Raw genomic sequence first — 24,692 nt, forward strand, 5'->3', positions numbered from 1 at the left:
GTAAACTATGGCCGCCAGGCCAAATGAGGCCAAATACCGATTGTTGTTTTTTTTTTAAGTTGATGAGCTAATAATGTTTTTTAACCGCTTTTTTTAATAGTTGGAGGGGAAAAGGTAAGATTATCTTGTACTATGTAATTTATATGAAATTCAAACTTCAGTGTCATGAATATCGTTTCATGAGAACCCAGCCATGTTCATTTGCTTATGCATGAGCTACAGCTATTTTCATGCTAAAATGGGTTGACCACCTGAGACAAAGACTAGATGTGGCCTACAAAGCCTAAGACATTTACCATTTGGCCCTTTACGGAAAAGGGTTTGCCTACTCTTACACTAACACTTCAGAGTTCACAAACTTTAACATGAGTTGTTCTGCTAAACTCCAGGAGCTTCAAGGTTCTACCCTTATTTTAGAGATGGCTACTTCTCTGAACATTGTGGGAATTCCTTTTGTGGGATTGAGTTTGCTGATGAGGCTGAACAGGTGACCTGGAGACTCTGGGCCTGGTGTTTGCGCCTTAATGAAGCCAAGACCCCAAATAGGCACAATCCTGGTGTATACCAAGTAGCCATGGTCTATTCATACCCTGCCCATAACTATCATACATGGGTCCTGGATGAGACATAAACCATGTTTAGAGGCAGTACAAAAAAAAAAAAAAAAAAAAAAAACCTAACACAGAAAACACACTAAAGAATCAACTCCTTATATCACCCTACTGTTGAACAATGGTGACCCAAGTTAATATCTTGCCTGAACCTGGCATGATTCTACAAGACATCAAATCTATTCTCAGAGAATAAAATGTTAGCCTTGATTAATAGAACACAAAAGTGGCCATGTTCTACAGAATGATAAATGAAAAGTTCAGAAACATGTGGTATAACAAACATGACAGCATGACTGAAACAGGAACAGGCTCTCAGATACACCTGGAAGGTGACAATACTTAAAAATAAAAACTGTGGTTCTCATGTTAAGAAGTCAGTTCAGTAGAACCTACAACAGGCCATTTTTCAGTTCTCAATTTAAAATCAATAATAATAAAAGTAACAACCCCCAAATAACTAGCTAAATTGATTTCCTTATAAATGATGGACTGATGTGAACTTTTTATTGTGACACAGAAGTTAGGAATAGCAAAAAAGAAGAAAAAAAAACTTTAAGGAGTAATAATCAACAATGACCAAAGGCCAGTCAAAAGGAGAAAAAGAACGTCATCATCACATCTTAGTAAAGAGAGTTAATGTGACAGTGTTAATTATTAATTGCTGGGATAGGAAGGGCAGCAGAATACAACAGACACTAGACACTAGTATGGCAGTATGTATAAACGTGGCTGTATAATCAATGTGATCCTGCAATTTGTACATGTGGGAAAAATAAGAATTCATACCCCATTTGAATCAAATATATGATATATGATATGTCAAGATCATTGTAATGTTTTGAGCAACTAATAAAAAAATTGTTAATTGCTAAGTGTGGTTACTATCGGTGTTTAAACTGAAAACTTTTCAAGATATCTAGTGCTTTCCAAACATTAGAATCTCTTAAGGAGGAGGGTCAATTACAAGGAACACATTCTGCATACAGGCTCTTTCCTCAGAGAGGGGACAGTCCAAGGTACTTGCAGATGTATTCAAAGCCATTAGCTTTCCCTCACCACCTAATTTCAAAAGCAAATCAACCCTCTTTTCCCTATCTCTTGCCCTTTCTCTTCCTCTTCTCTATTCCTATTTTGCCTGAACTTTTTGCGTAGTCCCTCCTGCAATCTAACATGCTGTATATTGTATTACTTCACTCATCATCACTCTGCCTTCATACGAAAATAAGTTCCATGAGAGCAGAGGTTGTTATTTTTACTCACTTTGTCTACTACAATATTAGAGTTCCCAAAATACAACTCAAGATCTTGTATTCAAGTTGTGGAATGAATCAATGAATGAAAGTGGACAGATACTAAAAAACCCAAATATGGATTATGTTGTTAGCTTCCATTTATTGAAAAATATAAATTTCTTATTAAGATGATCCCTTACAACTTGTCTGTTTCAAACAATTCTGAGTTATATATTCCAAGAATCACTGAAAATAAACCTTTCCAGAACCAAATTGCATCCACATGAATATTCTAAAGCAAACTTAAAAGAATCTGTAAGATTACCTGAACTATCCAGGGCTGGGGATGACCCATCAAGTTTCTGAATGAACGCCACAAAATCCATCTGAACTGATGGCAGAAGGTGGTGACATAGGTGATCTCCTTGAAGGCCAAGTTGCTGCTGCTATGTTGGCCACTTGAAAGTCTCTCTAATTCAGTTTCTGTTTCTCTATAGAAGGGGGATTTGCTATAAAACTGAGCTAATCTTTCGATCACTGGCAATTTTCCCATTAATAGCTGTTCAGTCTCATTGGCTTTGGAATAAAAGCACAAAAAGAAGAGAAACATTATTAATAGGTGACAAACAATTAAAGCATTTTTTCTGTGATCCTTTTCATGGATAACACCTAAATTTTAAAGCTAAGCATAGAAAAATCACTAGCACTGTCATTGCTCTACACATCAGAAAAACACACAGAATTAACATGACTTCTGCCTGGATCTTATGGCTAGAGCAAACTCACAGACCTTTTCCTAAATATGTGGACCTTAAACATTAAAATAGACTCCTTACCATACAGAATTATAAGTCTTAATTAAAAAGTTTTGTCCTAGTTTTCTACTATGTGCAAAAGTATGAAGTGCCAATTTCTTTTTCTAAAAAAATGACAAAAATTATCATATTTATTTTTTAATGAAAACTCCTTTACAACTGAGAATAGAACAGAAGTGGTCATTCATAAACTCAATAAAGAACATCCATAGCTCTTATGGATAAGAAAGTCTATCTGTTAACTGGTATCACAACACCATATGAGTAGGAATTCAGAAAGCCAAGTTTTAATGAGCCACCACATTGCTAAATTTCAGCCAAATCAACCAGGCAAAGACCTGTGAATCTAAGCTATTCACATACCTTCACCCCCTTCCTCTTGCATTGCTGTCACCGCAGCAGGGGAGTCTCCATTGATGACATCCACGAAGAAGTCTGAAGGGTTATTGAGGAGCTCACAATGGTAACCTATGAAACAAAGCAACCAAAGAACTCAACCTGATGGGCTTGAAAAGTAAAAACTACTCACTTCCAGAGAGTGACGAAAGTGAGGCTATGAAGACAGAATCTGACATTTTCTCTGCCATAATCTTGCTTTCTTCTCACCTCACTGGTTTATACTTTCCTTATTCATTCACAAAATATTTCAACAATGCTTTGTCTCCCAACCCTATGTGTGTTTGTTTGTAAACACACACATATACAATACATATAAATATGTGTGTATGTGGTTTTATTCTATTGTTTTTGTGTTTGTGTGTGTGTGTGTTAACCAATCTTGGACTTTTTAGAACATAATATACTGATCCCTTTTTATCAAGATCAACTGATGCTTATCAGTACTTCTTAAATCTAGATACAAGAAAAAAAATGCCTGGGTTCATTGTGTTTTCTGAGTTCATAAAGCAAATGCTGGAATGGCACTATGAATGTCAACAAGATTGCTTCTCCACCTATTAAATTCAGAGTTCCAACTTATCAATATCATATCATGCTGCCATAATTCAAAATAGCCAACAAATTCCCAGAACTGAATTCTTGAGAGAACATGACCAGCACAGCACACCTAAACTCTCACCTCAACTTCTTCTGGCACATCATCTGAACTTGGCCTGAGACCTGACTCTTTAAGTTCATCTCCTCTGAACTCTCTAAACCCATACATGCTTAATTTTAAGTGGCTGAGAGTAAATTAAAATATTAAGATAGCTAGGGAATATTTAAAACTGTATTTGGGGTCATGAAGAAATATCTATAATAATTTCTAAATGTCTCTAAAATTAAACAGATTGCATGAGCCACTAAAAAGATCACACAATTCAATCTGAAAGAGAACCTGGGAGCCCAGAAATGTTTGCCTACCCAGGTCAAACTTAAGACCAGCCATTCCAGTGGCTAATAATAACTCACACCCACTCAAGCCAATTTAATATTACTAGAAAACAATGAGCATCTCCATGAGCCCTCATAAAAGTAGAATAACATCACTATCTGTTACATGGTCTAGAAGAAAATGAATGACACTAGGTCTTTCTAGAAATGTTCAGCTGAATAGCTGGCTGTGAGTCCAGCCAGTTAATTATTGAATTCTCAGGGAAAGGTCAGCATAACTAGGAAGTAAGCCCATGAGACACACACACACACACACACATTCAAAGAGGGGAGAAGAAGGAAAGAGACATAAACAACAAGCAAACCCTGAAAAATGAAGAAAACTCCTAACACTAAACTGACCAAAAATGTTTTGGAGTGATGGCACCCCAGTTAGTCTATGCAGAGACCAAGCAGCGCTCCTGTCCATCCCACTGTCCTCCCCCAGGAGTCTATGATGGAAGGATCTAGTGCCTGAAAAGGTCAACCACACCTGCTGATTCAAAGTACTCCAAAGCCTTCTGGGCAGGACCATGGTACATTAGCTTTCCTGAGGCCAATAAGGTGAGGCTGTCAAACAGCTTGAAGATGGAATTCTGAGGCTGATGAAAGGAGAAGATGATTGTTCGTCCTTGCTCAGAAATGCTAAGTTGAAAGAAGGAAAATAATGAGTCATTAGATATCTGAACGTTGCACTTCTTAATAAAATACTTTAATGTATGGTGAGAGCATTTATCCAAAGTTTAATTTGATTTTTCAATTATGAACTTCTCATCTCATGTTATCTACATGACACTTGGGGAACCTAAACTAAATGTTTTCATTAAAGTAGGTGTGAGTTATTATTAGGGCTGGGACTGGGAATATAGCTCAGTTGGCAGAGTGCTTGCCTCACATGCACAAGGCCCTGGGTTCAATTCCCAGCACCACAAAAACAAACAAACAAAAACCAAAAAAAACAAAAAACAAAAAAACACTAGAGCCTCTTAACGATGATGCACAACAGTCTAGAATTCATTAAAATGTTGATTGACAATGCAGATTCTCAGACAGTCTTCCCAGAGGTTGAATTAGAATCTCTTAGGGTGAATTCAGGGCATCCATATTTTTAACAAGCATTCCAGGTATGTCTATAAGTATTTATTACATGTTAAAACAATGGTCATTTGCCTACTTCTCATTGATCATTTAAATCTTCTGGCTCTTTAGGATTGTTTGATCTTTATGTCCTAGTAATATAGTTGAAATTAATAAGTACATCCTACCTTCTTTCAATTTTCACAATGTTGTTATAACAGTTCCCATATTATTGTCTCCTTCTACTTACAGATATCATTTAAATAAGATCAAGCAACTGACCAAGGAGACAATGTTACTAAAGGACAATGCTGAGATTTAAACTCTGTTCTAATTCCATGGGAGAAATAGTACTAAACTACCGTTTCACAGGAGTTATTATTTATGGTTAAAAGAAATGGCCAAAATCACTATTCAATATTGTTATTAAAAATATATGTATATGTGTACATACATGTTGTTTTTGTCACCTTTTATTTGGTTTTACATCTATTTTCCTTGTTAAGAGCCTTTTATACCCAAAGGAATTAAAATCAGACAACTACAGTGACACAATCACATCAATGTTTATAGCAGCTCAATTTACAATAGTAAGCTACGTAACCAACTTAGGTGCCCTTCAACAGATGAATGGGTAAAGAACATGTGGCATATATACAAAATAAAATATCACTCACCCATAAAGAAGAATGAAATGTAGCATTTGCCGGTAAATGGATGGAACTGAGACTATCACACTAAGCCAATTCCCAAAAAACAAAGACCAAATATTCTATCTAATATGTGGATGGGGATATAGCTCAGTTGGCAGAGTGATTGCCTTGCATGCAGAAGGCCCTGGGTTCAATCCTCAGCACCACCAAAAGAAAAAAAAAGTGCCAATTAATTTGTGGATGCTAACACACAATAAGGGGAGATGGGAGGGAAGAATAGAATTTCATCCAGTTAGACAAAAGGGAAAAAAGGAAAGAAAGGGGGATGAGAATAGAAAAGACAGTAGAATGAGACATAACTTTCGAGTGTTCACATATAAATATACAACCAGTATAACTCCACGTCATGTACAACCACAAGAATGGGATGGGATTTTAAGTTAAACTCCATGTATGTATAATATGTCAAAATACACTCTACTATTATGTTTATCTAAACAGAACAAATAAAAAAATTTAAAATTTTTAAAATAGAAAAAGAAAACGCTTGGTAATTTGAACTTATCTGCTCATGATTAATGGGGACAGGGATATGACTAAATGAAAAGCCAGTTGGAAAGGTCAGAGTATATGAATAATTCTGTCAACTCTGAACTTTAGGGTGATAAGGGCAAGTTGTTTGTGGGGAGACCCTTAGTTTAGAAATTTCTACTTCAGCCAATCTGATTCCCAAGGATCCTGTCTGTAAGTCTAGTTGATAGTGTGTGGGGGGAAATGGCAATTTTGTTATTAAAAATATTTTATGACAAAAATCACTTCAATTTACATATTTGATTAAGTAACTAGTGTATGCTATCAGGATATGGCAGAATGCCCTAAGGTATTCTGCCACCAAGAGAATCAGACCATATGATTAATAATTTCAATACACTGTGTTAAAGAAGTAGCTAAGGGTTCCTTATTCATAAGCAAGGACAATTGTAACATCTTTCAATCTTCCTACATCTTCTCTCCTAGAATAGAGATTTGCTTACCTGGATACGAGCTTCAGAGGAAGCAAGGTAGTGATAGAGAGGATAGGCCATGAAAGTGGTGTGTCTGATTACTTAAAATACAAAGCAGGGCAGTTTGCAGAGGTGGTGCACAAAGAGAGTGGCTGGAGTGACTAGACCGGATGGCATTAAACAAATGATTTGTCTGAGCAAGTAAGTGAGTGTATTGACAAGATGGGAACCAAACCTCTTACTCTCTGAAGTCACTTACAGATAAGAAAATGGCAAAGACTCAAAATATCACAAAGAGGTTAAACTGGAATTAGAAATATTATTATGAACTCATGAGCTTTTGAACATATAAACACCAATATTTACATGTGCCTTTTTATTGAAAAAAATATATATGTATATATTGTGGCCGGGACTGCAGTTTAGTGAGAGAACAGATAATTAGTGTTTGAGAACTATCGGTCTCCAGCAGAAAAATAAACTGTATATGTATATACATATATACCATATGAGTAAAATGTATTTGTGATCAATATATTTCCAAATAAAACATATAAATGTATTTCTAAATTTTATTTATATATACACATAACATTTATATGTTTATGTTTCCTAGGTCTGTCTACTAAGGGTCTAGAAGCAATGCTACTCCAATAACAGTGAGAACACTGTGTAACCAGCTCTTGATTTCTAAATATCAACTACACCCCAAGGAACCAGGGTTCTTGAAAGAAATAGCTCACACAGGACATGTAGTAGAAGGGCCTAGAACATCATAGAAACCATGGAGTAAAGAATTGTTAGAAGATTGACTAGGGGAATATGAAAAGAAAACAAAACTCGCATTGACATGGCTTCCACTGACCAAATCAGGGCTAATTTGATTATTAAAACAGTCAATAACAGATTATAATCAATTGCACAAAATGAAAAATGAATAGGGAAGGAGAGAAATCTTCTCCTTCCATAGATACCAACTAGTGTATGTTAGGCAGCTATCAAAAGAGCAGGAATTATTGGTGTATGCTAATGCTGGTGAGAGAATATTTGATGAGGAAGAGGATATAAGCATAATAGTCAAACTTCTTTTTTTTAAAGAGAGAGAGAGAAAGAGAGAGAGAGAGAATCTTTTTCATATTTATTTTTTAGTTTTCGGTGGACACAACATCTTTGTTTGCATGTGGTGCTGAGGATCGAACCCGGACCACACGCATGCCAGCCGAGCACGCTACTGCTTGAGCCACATCCCCAGCCCAGTCAAACTTCTTAACCAACAAAATACTAATCAACTATTAAAGGCATAAATAGTAATTTCCCAGCAAAGAAGCTTGGCAGACACAAATAGGATCAGATGATTGGTCTCAGTATCACCTATGGTGCATGCAGTCCCAGAAGTATAGTGCAGAGAAATACACAGCAGCATTTCATGGTCTGAATTGCTCATGAAACACAGGGATGGGCCCAGCCCAGGGTCACCCCATGAAATGTACTAAGAATGTCCAGGCATGACAGGGAATGACTGAGGAACTTTTCCAGAATAGGAAAAAAAAAAAAAATATATATATATATATATATATAAATATATATATATATAAAACAGCTAGAAAGTACATGTTTTTGCTAAGGATCCTGAGGCAGAATGAAAACAGAGAGATAGCAGGAGAGCTGGTGACATTTGATAGGAGTCCTCAGATTGGACAGTGATGAAAATGTGATTGTTGGGTTCCTCACTGGGAGGTGCTGATTCTTGGAGTTCACACGGGTGTTTAAGGATTAAATAGATGTCAGAAAATAATTATGTAATTAGATTAGAGACCGAAAGGGGCAGGAAATTGTTAGGTCGGTGGTGGCGATTTAGAACAAAGCAGCCCGCACCCGGGAAAGGAACATCAATCAGATGCCGGCAGAAACGCCTGTCAATCACCGAGATCTCCTGACTAACGCCTGTCAATCAGCAGGACCCCCTGGCCAATCCTGGAGCTCAGCCAGCTCCCCTGACCAACTCCAGCAGGACAAGGGACCCTAAAAATTCCCTTTCCTGTCCCAAGCCCTTCCCTTCCTGCTGTGAGCCCCGTAAAATCCCAGTCCATCGAGCTCCCATGGGTTTCTCCTCAGACTCTTCTCCTGTCCACTCCTTGGGTCTGATGGAGTTCCACCCCGGAGCAATATCTCAATAAAGCCTCCTTCAGCAGCCTTTTTAAATCTGCCTCCTTTGGTCGCTGCCTGCCTCTCCTGATCTGACAGAAATGAAGTAAAATGCAGGGAGTCTAGGTGCAGGGAGTGGGACTTATTTGCATTGTACTTGGAGTTTTTCTGTTGGTTTTCAACTATTTTTTGTTCATCTTATAGAAAATGTACAAAGCTCAACTTTTGAATATTTTCTATAAATGTTTTACACAGCTGCTTTCTTTTTTTTCATTTTTTTCTAATTAGTTCTACATGACAGCAGAACACATTTGAATTCATTCTATACAAATGGAACCCAACTTTTCATTTCTCTGGTTGTACACAATGTAGGGTCACACCATTCATGTAATCATACATGTACCTAGGGTAATGATAACCTTCTCATCCCACCATCCTTCCTACCACATGCCCCCTATCCTCCCTTCACTCCCCTTTGCCCAATCCAAAGTTCCTCCATTCTTCCCCTGTGCCCCCCCACCCATCCATTATGGATCAGCATCTACATATCAGAGAAAACATTTGGTCTTTGGGTTTGGGGGATTGGCTTATTTCGCTTAGCATGGTACTCCATTCATTTACCTGCAAATGCTATAATTTTATTGTCTTTTAATACAACTGCTTTCTGGATAAAAGGAAATATAATTTCATTTGCTTCGTTTTTTTTCCATTTGTTCAAGTCCAAATCTTAGGAGTCATTCTCTCAATCCTTATAACCCATATCTAATTCCTGAGTTGATCCTGTTGATCTGCCTTGAAAACAAATCCAAAACCCAAGGTCTTCTTTCCACCTCCCCATGAGCAACCTGGTCCAATCCCTGTCCTGGTCCAGGCCCTTTTCTCCTCACCATGAGCAGTTCTGCCCTGGTGACCTTTACTCACCCTGGACTGATTGCACAGCCATTTCTCTGCTCTGACATTCTCAAAATGCTCTCATATCCCTTAGTGACAGGAAGTGCCATAATTTTTACAGTGGCCTGTGACATTTTGGCCTCCAGAGCTATAAGAAAAGTAATTTCTGTTGCTCATCCCCCAGGCTGTAGTATTGTTATGACAGTGCAGAAACCAACCTTACTCCCCATAGTCACTGGGTTCTGTCCCTCTGGCTTCCATGATGCTCCATACACATCAGGCATACTCCATCTCAGGGCCATTGGGGCTGCTCCTTCCAATTAGATCTCTCTTGTGCTGATACAGCTGGTCTCATTCACTTACTCCCAGCTCACCTGTCACATGATGGTCTTCCCTGACCCTCCTGCTATTTAAATCAGCTCCCCACTACCACCATGGCCATCCTTCCATATATTATTGCTTTAACTTTTTTTTTAAACTACTTCCTGTTAATTGTTTCCAAGAAAGAAGAAAAAAGTTATATTGTTCATTTTTAATCCCCTTCACCAAGAATACATGGTACACAGAATAAATAAATTAACTAAGGAACGACCAATATTCCCATAGCACTTACTTTTTTAGAAGCAAAAAGATAGCATTTGCTGTGCTGGAGTCTAAGCCAGTTGTGGGCTCATCTAGGAACAAGATGGAAGGATCAGTGATCAGCCCCATTGCTATACTGGTCTTTTTCCTTTCTTCTCCAGATCCAACCTAAAACACAAATTATTGAATTATCAACAAGAATGACAATGATCATTATCATTTTTGGTGATCTAAGCTCTGCTAGTCTTGCTAGGGAACTTTATCTCACTATCCTCTTTATGAAAGAGGAAGTAAATGAATCTGGGAGAAGGAGGAATTTTCTCTTTTACCAGATAAGCAAACTGAGGCTCAGGGTAGAGCTGCCCACTGGCTGGACCCGATATAAAGTCCATGCTTTTAACATTTCTGTATATTCCTCACCAAGTCAAATATTTAGTTTTAAGATAGTAAGTTAGAATACTAAAATGACATGGCCCTAACTGTAAAATTATAGTCTAAAACAGGAGAAAAGATAGGAGGAGAAAAGGAAATGGATCTGTAGTAAATTATTAGTCTTCTATCAACACTCCTGTTTCCACCCAAAGTCCCCAGGTAGACTTACAAGAACAGGATTCACTCAGACAGGAAAGTTCACTTTGTAACATACCATATCAGTATCTTTCCATTCACCATAATGCTTTGACAATGGTACTTTCTACACCCTAACTCATGGCAGAATTCCAAATTCACTCTTTCAGACATATCCAGAAGATAGGGGATATTCATATCCAGAAGATGGGATATTTCACAGGATAAATGGTTCAATCTTTGCAAGCAGTAAATGCTCATGTGTCTAGTGAAGGGACTAGGCAGGTTTGGGGAGGCAAAAAGTAGGAAATTATATTGAAGAGTCTTCAAAGAGATAGTATTCAAATGCTACTCACATATCTTGCTTGAGTCTATTGATAACTAAACTCTAAAATGCCTTTGGAGAGGATTTGGGAAATGTGAATGAATAAGGGCTTGACATAGCTGATGATATGAAATATTGTTCACTTTGTTAGTTATTAATTATATTGTGGTAAGGTAGGCAAATATCCTTATTTTTTTTCTAGATGCCTTGTAAGTACTCAAGGATAAAATATCACATGATGTTATATAAAATATTTCAGTAAAAAGTAGCTGTACTAATTATGGAAGAAGATATTAACAACTGAGAAATCTAGGTGAACAGTATTTTTGATTATATTATTATAGTAATTATCCAAAAATTACATCATTAGAGTTATCAGACTATCTTGTTTACAGTTCTTTAATGTTTAAAATGAAATATAATGTTAATAAGTTAAAAACTATTTCAATCAGATTGCATAAATTATAAGCCAATAGTGCCTCTGTATATTTTTCCTAGAAACCCAAGGATGCACCTTAGGGCCATGAATGCTTAAAAGAGGGTAAAAAAGAAAGTACCCACCCAAAAAGAAAAAAATAATCAAGTAAAAAAATAAACAGCCAAAGTAATGACAACTCAATCACTCAAAAAAAAAAAAAATGGAAAATAGTGGCATCACCGGATTCTAAACAAAATACAATTCACATTTTAAAAAATATCAGCAAATACAACAGGAAGCAGCAGCCAGTGGTACCCCCATTCTTTATTGCCTCTAGGAGGCAGGTCACAGGGGCTTAATCCAGAGTCATCACTTTTACATGGCTCATTATCACCCCAACCTACAAATGTCTAATCAGCAAAACTTCTATATGGAGTGGTCAACTATAAGACTGATTCTTTCATCTCATTTTTCTTCCCTTATCCTGCACAACCTGCAAAAGGAGGAGTTCATTTCTTTACACTTTGTTACTCTTGCTGACAACTGCATTCCTCAAACCTGAAAGAGCCTGGCCTATGAGAGTCTGGAAATAAATATTGGCAGAGAAAAGGGAAGAAGGGAGAGAATGAGGGAGGGGATGAGCAGCAAAAGTGCCAAAAAATGCCATGAAAAAATACCCTGGTCACTGCAAAAATTCAATGTAAATCTTTTTTTTTTTTTTTTGTGGGGCTGGGGATTGAACCCAGGGCCTTGTGCATGCAAGGCAAGCACTCTACCAACTGAGCTATAGCCCCAGCCCCTCAATGTAAATCTTAATGAAAATAAATATAGATTTTAAGACAAATTTTATACCAGTATGAAACAGCAAGAATCCTTGGATTCTAGTCATTTATGAATTCCAGAAATATAAAAAAATCAACTGAACAAAATCATCCAGAGGAAGAGAAGGAGAAGAGCAGCCAAAAGGAGGAAGAAAAAGAAGAAAAGTCAGTGCAAAGACATCAAAAGAGCTGTAACTTGAATAATGAGGGTGGAGGAGCATGGAAAAGGCCTGAGGAGCACTCTCCACGGGGATCACACTCTATTCACACCAGGATCACACCATGGTTAAGATTGCTTTTCCAGCTTCATTTCCACCTTCATAGTATGTAACCAGTCACTTTTCTCATCATTACAGAAAGCAGACCCTTTTGTCCTCACATGCTCTAGGAAACTTCTGATTAAGGTCACATGGTCCACACAGGGAGGTCCTTGTTCCTGTCTGATTCTGTCGGGTTTTTTCACATTACCTTGGAATCAGCCACTTCATCCAGACCTAACTCCTCAATGACCACTTTAATCCGTTCATCTTTTTCATGTTTTGTCATAGTTGTTGGAAGCCGAAGAGCCGCTGAGAACGCTAAGTTTTCTCTCACCGTCAGGGTGCCCAGGACGAGATCATCCTGAAGGGAAGATGGGATTTCAATGGGACACACTGAGTCTTTTCTAAAAGCATCTCTTTAGTGTAGTTATCTTAATCCATAAAAACAATATAAGCAAGGTAAAGTTCCAGCTAATGTTGAACTTTCAACTCTATAAACTTCAGTGATCCACAGACAGCTGCAGAGCTGGAGGGAGGCATTTTATCCCCCATCTGCAACCCAGGCAGAGCACAGGTAATTATGATGATTTCTAGACACATCCAGACTGTTTTATATGAAGATTTGACAAAGGCATCTTTAAGGGGAAGGAAAGAAATGAAAGAAGAGCAAATAGGGCCTCAGCAGACCCTTATAGAAATGATACCAAAAGTAGAATTGACACCACTGCCTACAAGTCCTCTCCACTTTTTCATTTTATTCCACCTTCAATCTAAGCAGATAATGTGAAAAGCCAATGTAAATAAATTCAGTTCCTTGAACATGTAAATCCAACTGGTAGCACATAAAACCATAAGGTAAAGCACTTCCCCTATTGAAACAGGGAAAATCTAGAAGGCAGACTCGCCAATACTTACTTGAACCATGAAACCTGAATTACATTTGAAATTGGCAGGTCGAGGGGCTCCATTGATTAAAACATCTCCAGATAATCCATTTGGATCTTTCCTTGCAGCTAAGATATCCAGCAATCTATAAAAATAAATATATGTTTTGTTTTCCCCCTAACATAGGCCATATCTCTCAGCTATTCTGAATCCAAATATTGCTCCAGGTAGAAAGTGAACTAGTTAAAAAAGTCTATGGTTTAACTAAAATTGTACAAATTATATGTGTACATATACATAAATCATATTAAAAAAATTTTAGTGCATTATAGGTATATATAATAGTGGGATTCATTTTGACATAACTGTATGTTTGTTTCATTTCAATCCTGAGTACTTCCCTTCTCCCTCCTACCCTGATCTCCTTCCTCTACTGTATTCATTTTCCTATTTATTTATTTATGGTGCTAGGGATTGAACCCAGGGCCTTGTGCATACTAGGCAAGCACTCCACCAACTGAACTATATCCCAAGCCCCTATTTATTTATTTTTAGTTGGTGCATCATAGTTCATACATACTCATAACATCATTTGGTCAGCTCCATTCCCAGTTCTTCCCCATTCTTTTCCTTCCTCTATACCTCTGTACCCCCATCTCTACTGATCTCCCTTTTATTTTTGTGACATCCTTTTAAAAATTTCTTTTTTTCCTCTCTAGCTTCTGCATATGAGAGGATATATTCAACCCTTGCTATTTGGAGTTTTGTTTAGTTCACTTAGCATGATGTTCTCCAGGCCCATCCATTTACTTGCAAATGACATAATTCCATTATTCTATATGACTGAGTAGAAATCTCAATATCTCTCTCTGAATATGTATACATATGTATATATATATATATATATATATACACACACACATTAAATATACATATGTATATACATTTATGTATATTTAAATTTTCGCCTTCTTTTACATTTTATGCTAAAAGAAAGCTCCAAAATGTACAAGCAAGGTAACATCAGCTTATCCATCAAAGACCTTCCAAATGAACTTCCTGGCTGTCTGACCTTGATGGATCCAACCCACATTCCTTTCTCTAAACTCATGTCTTCAATTATTCCTTCTAATCCATCCCCATTTTTAATATCATTCCCCTCATCTTCCTCCTCATTAGCTCATCATATAGTAACAGATGCATGTCAATCACACTATCATACTTAGCAAGGCTGATCTAATAAGACTTCTTGGTCCTTAGAATAAAGCCACAAGCTAGCCCAACTGCATGTTATCCCCAGCACCTAGGTACAGATTGGACACACACAGCAAAGTTTCAATCAATCAACACCTGCTTCCACCAAAGTGATTTTTTTTTAAAGAAAAGCACACTGAAACAACAAAGACTGACTTATACTTTCCATCATACTCACAAAGATTTGCCTCCACCTGTGTATTCCATGATAGCATTAAGGCCAGGTTTCATGGTCCTGCTGCAAAAACAGAAGGATAATGACTTATTGTTCCATTTGAAATAAAATTCTATTAATATGGGGTCTGCACTGAATACATTCAAGGAAGGCTGATGAAATTGCAGACAGAAAACAAACACCAACTTTTAAAGATAAAAAATGAACTGTTGATTAATACAAGCCTAATATAAAAGTGATCATTAGTCAGAATTTATAAGAAAGAAGGCTCATGTTCCTCTAAATTCTCTTCATTTATTCTTTAAACTGCTTACTGTTTTTGAAAAATGACACATCCAAGATTCAAAGTTGCTAGAACCTGTGGTAGAGCTTAGTGGAAAAATCAGCACTTACCATGCTGGAGGCCCTGGGTTCCATTACCAGCAACAATAACAAAAGTTCCTTGATATAATTAAAAATTTCTCATTAAACTTCTCCTTTTCACTTTTTTCTCTTAACACAGTGGAAAGTTCATAACAGTTTCTGAGAAAGGTTTGATTATTTTTATCATTTAGACGTGATTATTCCCAAAAAGCTCATATGTGAGACAATGTAAGGAGGTTTGGTGGGGAAATAATTGGGTTATAGCCTTAGCATAATCAGTGAATTAATCCCTGGTGGGATTAACTAAGTGATAACTGGAGACAGGTGGGGTGTGGCTGCAGAAGGTGATTCACTGGGGGCATGGCTATGGGGTATATATTTGGTATCTGGAGAGTGGATTCTTCTTCTCCTTTCTGAGCCTGGTGTGAGCTTCTTCCCTCCTCCACACTCTCCTGGCATGATGTTTAGCCTGAGGAATGGAGCCAGCCCTCTATGAACTAAGTCCTCTGAAACCGTGAGCCCTCAAATAAACTTTTCCTTCTCTACAATTGTTCTGATCAGATCTTTTAGTCACAGCAGTGATAAAGCTGAATAAAATAATTATCAATATCTTGAAGTCATCTCACTTGGTACCTAGTCGAGTTCTACACAATTAGTCACTAATATGTACAGTATCAGTTGAAGTGTTCTCTCTGCTAAAATCTCCTCAGAGCAAACGTCAACATTCTTTAAGTAGAAATGAAAGGCTACAATGAAGCACTCCATAAATAAAGAAAGCATTATCATTTCTTAACCTGAAGACAAGTCTTACCAATTAGAAAAGAAAAAAAAAACAGAAGAAGGAAGGAAGGAAGGAAGGAAAGAAAGAAAGAAAGAAAATATGCACACCTTCAAGATAGATCATTTCCTTCCTTCTTAGTGCCCAGTAAGAGGACTGGAAAATGGTCAGTTTAAAACAGGGAGCCATCAGAATAGACACTAATATTTTCCAAAAGAGTTAAAGAGTTAAGTGGGTGTGTGAGAGTGCTGAATATTCAGATAAAGTAGGAAGGAGGAAAAGAAATTACAGCAGGGCCACCACAGGTACCTGGACAGGTAAAACAGAGGCCTCACTTAGCCTGTTCAGAACCCTGGGGTGTATGCCCAGCTCCTCTTAAGAATTTGGAAGCAGGTCAACATGTATTTCACAGAGCAAACAGTATCTATTCCAAGTTCAAGGTCAAAGAAACAGCTATTATTTCTCAGATAATGAATCCACAGAGGTCCATCCTCTGTCACAGCTGTCATGAGGGATGAACGTCTCAGCACAACTGCCCCACAGTGCCCACATTCACAAGGAACTTGGCATTCACTGCCTGTGACACCTGATCTGTCACAATTATAGTGGGGTTTCTGGGGACAGAAATGAAAGACACTTTTCCTTTTGCTCATTTAAATGAGGAACCTCTCCCTGAATCATCAAAGGAAAGAAATGAGAATTCCATAAAGCTGGAGCAAGCTGTAATACAAAAATCCCTTGTTGTTTTTGTGAAATTTCCCCTCCCAAAGTAAAACATATTAATGACTAGACAAACTTTCAAGGTGCATTTCTATATAGCGCTCGATGTATCTTCTTTATTAATGTATACCTACTATCTTCTTCTGAAATGACCATGAAAAAGCTTATCATTTACTAAGGCTTCACTACCAGAGAACTTTTCCATGTTTTTCAATACCAACTCAAATAAGGACCATCAATTCTGAATTGTTCAACCACAATTGGATCATGAATGTGTTAAAACAAAGAATGTTACAGGTCCCCAAGTTTGGCTTCCTTTGACAGTAAACTTTAGCATTACAGAAGACATAAGTAATGTATAATCACAAGTGCAAGAGTTCCAATGTGGGCCAGTGGCTAACTCAACATCCATCCATTCAACACAATTATTAAGAATTTACTTTGTACATATAAGACGCTATTCTAGGATATTGGATAGAAACAAAGAAACAAAGAAACAGATAAACAAATGGAAAAATGAAGTCCTAGCCCTCCTGGAGTTTGCATTGTAGTCCAGGGGTCAGCACACCACAGTGGCCACCAGATCTGTCTTCATAAACTGTGTGACTGGGACAGAGTCATGATCATTGGGCTACATAGTGCCTATAACTGCTTTCATTCTACAGACTTTAGTTCCAACAGAGATATATGGCACAAAGTGTTGACAATATTTACCATCGGACCCTTCAAGGGAAGAGTTTGCTCCTCTGTTCTAATCTATTTTCAACAATTTCCTGGTCTCCCCACTCTTAGCCCACCTATCATCACTCAAAAAGCCATTTCAACTAGGTGCAGTGGTGCTGTCTTGTAATCCCAGGTGTGGGAAGCCATCCTGACACGTGACTGGGTGGCTCCCATTAAGGGTCTGAGGCGTTCTGGCTGTGTCGGAACTTTCCCGGCCCTTTCCTGATGAGAGAACCCGTCCGTGTGGGGGTGTGACTGACCACTGACCCCAGGGGCCCAATCACTGACCCTGACCTTGGAGTGCAGTCCCCACTCAACCTTCATTGGATGGAATTATCCCCTGAATTTCTTGTTCCCCAATAAAAGGCTACTCCCAGGCGTGTTCACTCTCTCTCTCCTGCTAGCCCTGAGTAATCCTTGCTGCCCTGCTGGGTGGTTAGAGGTTGGAGCCAGAGAGGGGAGCCGTCTGGGACCTGGCAATAGAAATAAGGTAACTGAGTCTGTGTGTTTTATTTGGATCTCTTCTAGCTAACTTTTATGCCAAGAACCTCATTAATGAAACCATTGCGCAGGCCGCACCCAGGTACTAGGGAGACTGAAGTAAGCAGATCCAAAGTTTGAGGGCAGCTGCGAAACTTAGAAAGACCCTGTCCCAAACAATGACAAAAATTAATATGGTGGGGATGTAGCTTGGTGGTAGAGCAATGGCCTAGCATCTACAAGGCACTGGGTTTGACCCTCAGTACTAAATTTAAAAAACAAACAATTCCCCACTCCTATTTATTGCTTTACTGCATTTGTGTCCACTAGTTTTCCTTGTTATAGTGTAGAACACTGCCAACAAAAAGTGTGACATACTGGCACCACTTCCCCTTCTTCTCTTCCCCACAGTATGCAACACACTGAATACTTAAAGTGTGAAATGAAACTTACCCAGAGGATTTCCATCTCATCTCTTACATGTGTATAGGTGAATTTTTGGTCTTGTTTAAGGAAAAGTCATGTCAATGCCATTCCTGGAGCAGGCATGCCTCCTTACACACATGCACACACAACACACTCATTTTCTCAAATTCCATGAGCCCAGAATCTTCAATTTAGGGTTGGGCACTGACTTTACATCTTTTAATACTTCTATCACAACCAGAAAGATATAGGGAAAATGCTCTACTTTTATAAATTCATTAAACTATAAAATTGCAGAGAACTGAGAATGAATCTGTGTAACTAGCCATTTTGTACAATGCTAGGCACCTAGTAGGCATTCACAATTTGTTGAATAAATGAATCATTACATTTTGTATGTAGGGATTACTTTAAACAAGAATAATTATTTGATAAAAATGAAACTCAAGGAGTAGGAAACAAACCAATTGAGATATACATTTTTTTCCATTTTTATATGATAGTTTAAAAATAAATTCTGTTAGAGTCTGTAAACAAGTCAAAATAACACCTGGCATTTTGCCAGGGGAATGTTAAAGTTCGTAAACAAGTCTGGATGGTGCCTGGCAAAATGTCAGAGGGAGTGGTTTGAGAAGTAACAAAACCGAGCCATTAAGTGTAGAGATTCCTGATTGGTTGACTGATGTATCTAGTTTATGCTAATTAGATAAGCGGTGTGGAATGTATAAATACTGCTTCTGTCCTGCAATAAACGGCTCCCACTCCTGCTGTATCAACTTATACAAGTTGTTCGTCACCCCCCGGTTATTTTGCTGCAGCCGGTCTGCGGCAAAATTCAAGGAGAGGGAAAGGAAAATCCAACTACTATGTACAACTATAAAGCTCTAATTTTAAAAAAATATTAAAATAATAAAAATAAAATAAATTTAAGCCATGTGTGGTGGCCCAAATCTATAATCCCAGTTTCTTGAAGGCTGAGACAGCAGGATCGAAATTTTGAGGCTAGCCTGGGCAACATAGGAAGAAAGTTCCAGAAACAAAACAAAACAAAATACACACACACACACACACACACACACATGGACTAGGGATGTAGCCTAGTTGCAGAGCACTTGGCATCTTCAAGGCATTGGGTTTGACCCCCAGTATCAATAATAATAATAATAATAATAATAATTCAATTAACAAAGAAGTGGGATATACCTTACTGAATATATGTATATTCTGACTGGAGAGAAAACTTAGTTATATTCTTACTTGTGATTTTATGTTTAAATAATGTTTTGGTTATTTCTATTACACTTGCCTTCCCCTTCCTTTCTTAGTAGAAAGAACTTGGAAGTTCTGAGTAGAGGGCAGCAACAACCAGCACCCTCAAACACAGGCTAGGATGGGGTTGGGAGCAAGAGAGGAGGCGGAGGTTGGGAGGATGCTCATATTAGGGAATAAGAAAACTGACTGAGCAAATCCACAAGTATATTAAGAATAACTAGACCAAGTTTGTCACTTTTTGACAAGATTTTACAAACATAGAAATGTGGAAAGAATGCAAGGTTTAACATTGAAACTTGTGTACTAATTAGAAAGGTTGTTTTTGTTTGTTTGTTTGTTTTTTGTTGTTGTTTATTTGTTTGGTATCAGGGATTTAACCCAGGGCACTTAACCACTGAACCACATCCCAGCCTTTTTTATTTTTTAAATTTTGAAACAATGTCCACTAAGTTGTTTAGGGCCTTGCTAAGCTGCTGAGGCTGGTTTTGAAATTGAGATCCTTCTGCCTCAGCTTCCTGAGCTGCTGGAATTACAGGAGTGTGTTACTGTGCTCCACTGAGAAATCATAGATTTTAATCAATCCAAGTAGCTACAGAAAAGTATAGATGGAAAGCTCAGCATGCTGTGGGAGTAACTGCCTGCCACCCACCATTCCTCTTATTCCTCCTTCCAGATCCATGTGCACCTTCGAGACAATTTTTCAACAAAGATATAGAAGAATGAGTATTCCCACATATATATGAACATGCATACATATATTCCTTAGGTATGTGCATTGACAAGTTATAGAATCAATGTTGCACCAATAGCAATTAGCATCCCAAACTCCCAGATGTTGGCTTGTAAATACCATCCTCCATCAGAATGAATGTCAACTTATTTCAGATCTGGCAGGAAAAGAGCACAGTCAGCCGGAAATTTTTTTCTTCTGTGTGTGAGGGTTGGGGGAGGAGAGAAACTAGGGATGGAACCCAAGGCCTTGTAAGACAATCATTCTTTCATGGAGCTACATCCTCAACCCTTTAAAAAAAATTTGGAGACAGGGTATCCCTACGTTGCCAAACTAAGTTGCCAACTACTTAGTGATTACACAGGAGAGAGTCCTGTATAAGCCTCCTTAGCAGATGTAATTACTGTGTCACTGTGCCCAATAAACTTTGGAACTTCTGGCGGTGGAAGGAAGTCCTTAGAGAATGAGGGGATAAGTCAAAATAAGAGACAAAGGGAACTACTTTGAAAGGTCTCCCACTAAGCAAATAAGAGACAACAGGACTATCAAGATAAATAACAATAATCATGCATTACTATGGAATATTATTGAATGAAATAAGAATCCATGAGCTAATACAGTAAATGAATGACAAGACCATCGATGAAGCTATCTTCTCTTACTAAAATGCAAACTATAAGATGATGTAAATAGAAAATCACCAGTTAGCCACTATGATAGTAGTTGCTGATTCAGGCAAGAATCATAAATAGCATCTGAAGCTGGTGAGTTACAACTTAATGAGGAAGGATTCTGAAATAATGTCAGAGAATCTCCTATCATAATAATAATAAAGCACAAAGAGGAAAATGGTGACATTATGGTGAAGTTTGGCAGACAGAAACATGACCAGGTGATCAATTTTAACATCACCTGGAATGGGATGGAATTAGAAAGTACCAGGTTAGATAAGACTGAAGAGATATGATGTGATGGTCAGAAACCTATATGAGGAGCACAGTGATGGGCAGCCCTCAGGACTTCTGCCTTCATTCTGAGGCTACTTTTCCCCACAGCTGCAGCAAGACAACTACTTAGTGATTACACAGGAGAGAGTCCTGTGTGTATGTGTGATTTTGTTTGCTTGCTTGCTTGCTGTTTGTTTTGTTTTTTAGTACTGGGGATTGAACCCATGGTGCTTTCCCACTCAGCTACATCCTCAACCTTTTTATTTTATTTTGAGACGGGATCTCACTAAGTTGCCCAGGCTGGCCTTGAACATGTGATCCTTCTTCCTCAGCTTCCTGAGTCACTGGGATTACAGACATGTGCCACACACCCAGTCTGTGGATAAAGTTGTAATCCACAGACTAACCATTTCTTTCACACCCACACTCAGAACATTTTATCCTATCTCACCATTTCTTGATCCTCTGAAGGAAGTTGGCTGCTCCCAACACAAAAGATCCTAATAACATACAAAACACCAAAAAAAACCCCAAAAACTAGACAAACATCTGATTTTATATAGGTCTTCAGCCCCAGTAGGTCCAAAGATTCTTTTATAATCACTTCCCAGATTCAGGAAGTTATTTGCTTTGTATAGGAGTAATTATTTTTCCTCTTAAACAAAAAAACGCAAGACATGTGAGCCACAGTTTTTTGCTGCTATGACCAAAAAGACCTGACAAGAGCAATTAGATTAGAAAAGGAAAAGTTTATTTAGGGGCTCCCAATTTCAGAGGACTGAGACATCTATTCCTTGAGGCCTGAGTTGAGGCAGAACATCATGGTGGAAGTGTGTAGCACAGGAAAGCAGTTGGGAATATGGCACCAGGAAGCAAAAAGAGAGACTCCACTCTCCAGGGACAAAATATATATTAAAGTAATGCTCCCAGTGACTCACCTCCTCAGAGCCTATATAACTGGAAGTGCATGCTGGTTTAGTACAACTGTTTCATGTGTTTAAACTTCACAATTGGCTTCAATAGACCATGTACTTATCTGGCTTCTGTACCAGATTTATTCACTCGTGTAGGTAATTCCATTTCAGAAGAACATACCCTGTTCCTGGGTTGCAAGAACTTTGGGAAGATTGTTCAGAAGGTAAATTATAAGGGTTTGTTCAATACATACCTTGAAGTAACTTAATTCACCCCTTGATGTGTAGGGCTTTTTTGGTAACACATAAGATAAAATCTCTGGCCCACTGCTGAAAAAGGGGAAGGAATTCCTGAAAGCAGCATAGTTTGATCATCTAAAACATTTGCCAAGGATAGTCCATGCTTCAGTCATCAGATAAGTCTCTTTTGAAAAGATGGACTAAATTTATCCATAATCAATTTGAGCTCATGTTCCCCCTCCCCCATTGAATTTACTTTCTTTTTGATTCTTTGTGCTTAAATTATATGCATAATATATATAATATATATATATATATATAATATATATATATATATATTTTCTAGCTAAAGTGTTTTTGTTTGTATTTTTGTTTTTCTTGTCTCTTAAAAGGAAATTCACAATTCAAGTTTTGCTAGCCTTAGTCTTTAGATATAAATTCTCTACTTGGCCTCAAATTTGGAAATACAAATTTAAGACTTAGCAGACTTCTTTCAATATCAGGTCTAAAATATAGATTTTCAAACTAAAAAATGTTAACTCTAAGTTTTAAATTTTCTTGTATGCTCCTATATGTTAATATGCTTATACACAGTCTGTTTGCATAATACTAAATTGACTTATAATTGGACCAAATGCCTTTCATATGAATTTAGTAAATCTGTAATAAATAATTTGAACTTGTTCATAAGAATATCTTTAAAATCTAATAACTTGTGTTTATGGCCTGCTAACCAATTAGGATATTTGTCTTAATATCTGAGGAGCATGCTCATTGTTTTCTATATACAACAATCTCTTATGAGATTGGCAAAAAAATTAAAATATTAACTATGCTTGAAATCCATGAGTAATCTAAACATAGCTATTAAAATGAATATAATAAATGCGAGTTTTTTGAATTATTAAGAATGTATCTTTTAAAATAATTTTGTTTTTTATAAGGAAACTTAAATGCAGAGCTAAAAATCTTAGGCTTTTCACATCTCAGAAATGTTCTGTTATCTTTTAATAATTGTGTACTGCTTTATATCTATATATGACATTCATGGTTTGTCTAAAATATTCGTTGTTTTGTAGGTTTGGAAATTCATGAGGGAACCTATACTTTTCCTTGTTCAACACTTCAGTCAATAACTATGAATCCAGCAGTCTGGTAATGATTTAACCACTCTTAGCAAAGTTCACAAAAGAACTGACTTAAAAAACAAAGATTTTATATTTTATCAAAATAATGTCTTACCTTTTCTGCAGATTTTATTACATTTTTAATTGCTTAAAATTAGGCCCTACAAGAAGTTAATATTTATTCAAATCTTGATTTGTTATAAAGTATAATGGTATTAATTATGATTGTTGTCTTATATTGTTGAAGTAAGTTGTTTTGCTAAGTTACAAAGTTCTCTAAATGATAATGGTAGTAAGTAGCTTCTACAGGAATTCTTTCTCCTCATTTATTTTGTACTTCAGAAACTAATTGATACAACAATTGATCAATCCCATAGTACAATTTGCCAGTCACTTCCAAAGATATACATAAACTTAAGTGATCCAATCATTTTAGTCTAAGTTTAGCAGAAAGAAATGAAAGAATAGGTTAATACATCTTTACAAGGAATTGAACACAAATGTTCACAGCAGCTCATTGGTGATAGGTAAAATCTGTAAAGTTCATTCAATAAAGCAGGATTTTGAAAAGTTCATGCACATACTTGATATTTGTTAATACTTCTCTCTCAAATGTTCTCCGGCAGAGTAGAAAGCCACTCTTCTCTTTTACTGGATAGCAGATGTTATGAATACTCAACACAGTCCCTTGGGTAAATGACTTCGGGTCAATGGATGCCATCTTAGGGAAATATTAGGTCTTTGTGACTCTGGGATAAAATCCTGGTAATGACTGGAAGACATCTGAGTTTCTACCTTTCTGTAGAGGGAAAAGCAAAAGTAAGTTGTATTGTTTTGTTTTGTTTTTGAGGATTGAACTCAGAGGTGCTTTACAACTTGGCTA

General features: G+C 37.3%; 1 pseudogene; it reads right to left on the reverse strand.

Annotated features, from left to right (window-relative positions):
* The window catches only part of LOC124102573 (broad substrate specificity ATP-binding cassette transporter ABCG2-like), a 51,400-nt pseudogene that overhangs the window by 20,072 nt on the left and 6,636 nt on the right, over positions 1-24,692 (reverse strand).

This window comes from Marmota monax, unplaced genomic scaffold, assembly GCF_021218885.2.
Source record: "Marmota monax isolate L192 unplaced genomic scaffold, Marmota_monax_Labrador192_F-V1.1 WCK01_AAM20220418_F8-fsc00002, whole genome shotgun sequence".
In the NCBI taxonomy this organism is placed as follows: domain Eukaryota; kingdom Metazoa; phylum Chordata; class Mammalia; order Rodentia; family Sciuridae; genus Marmota; species Marmota monax.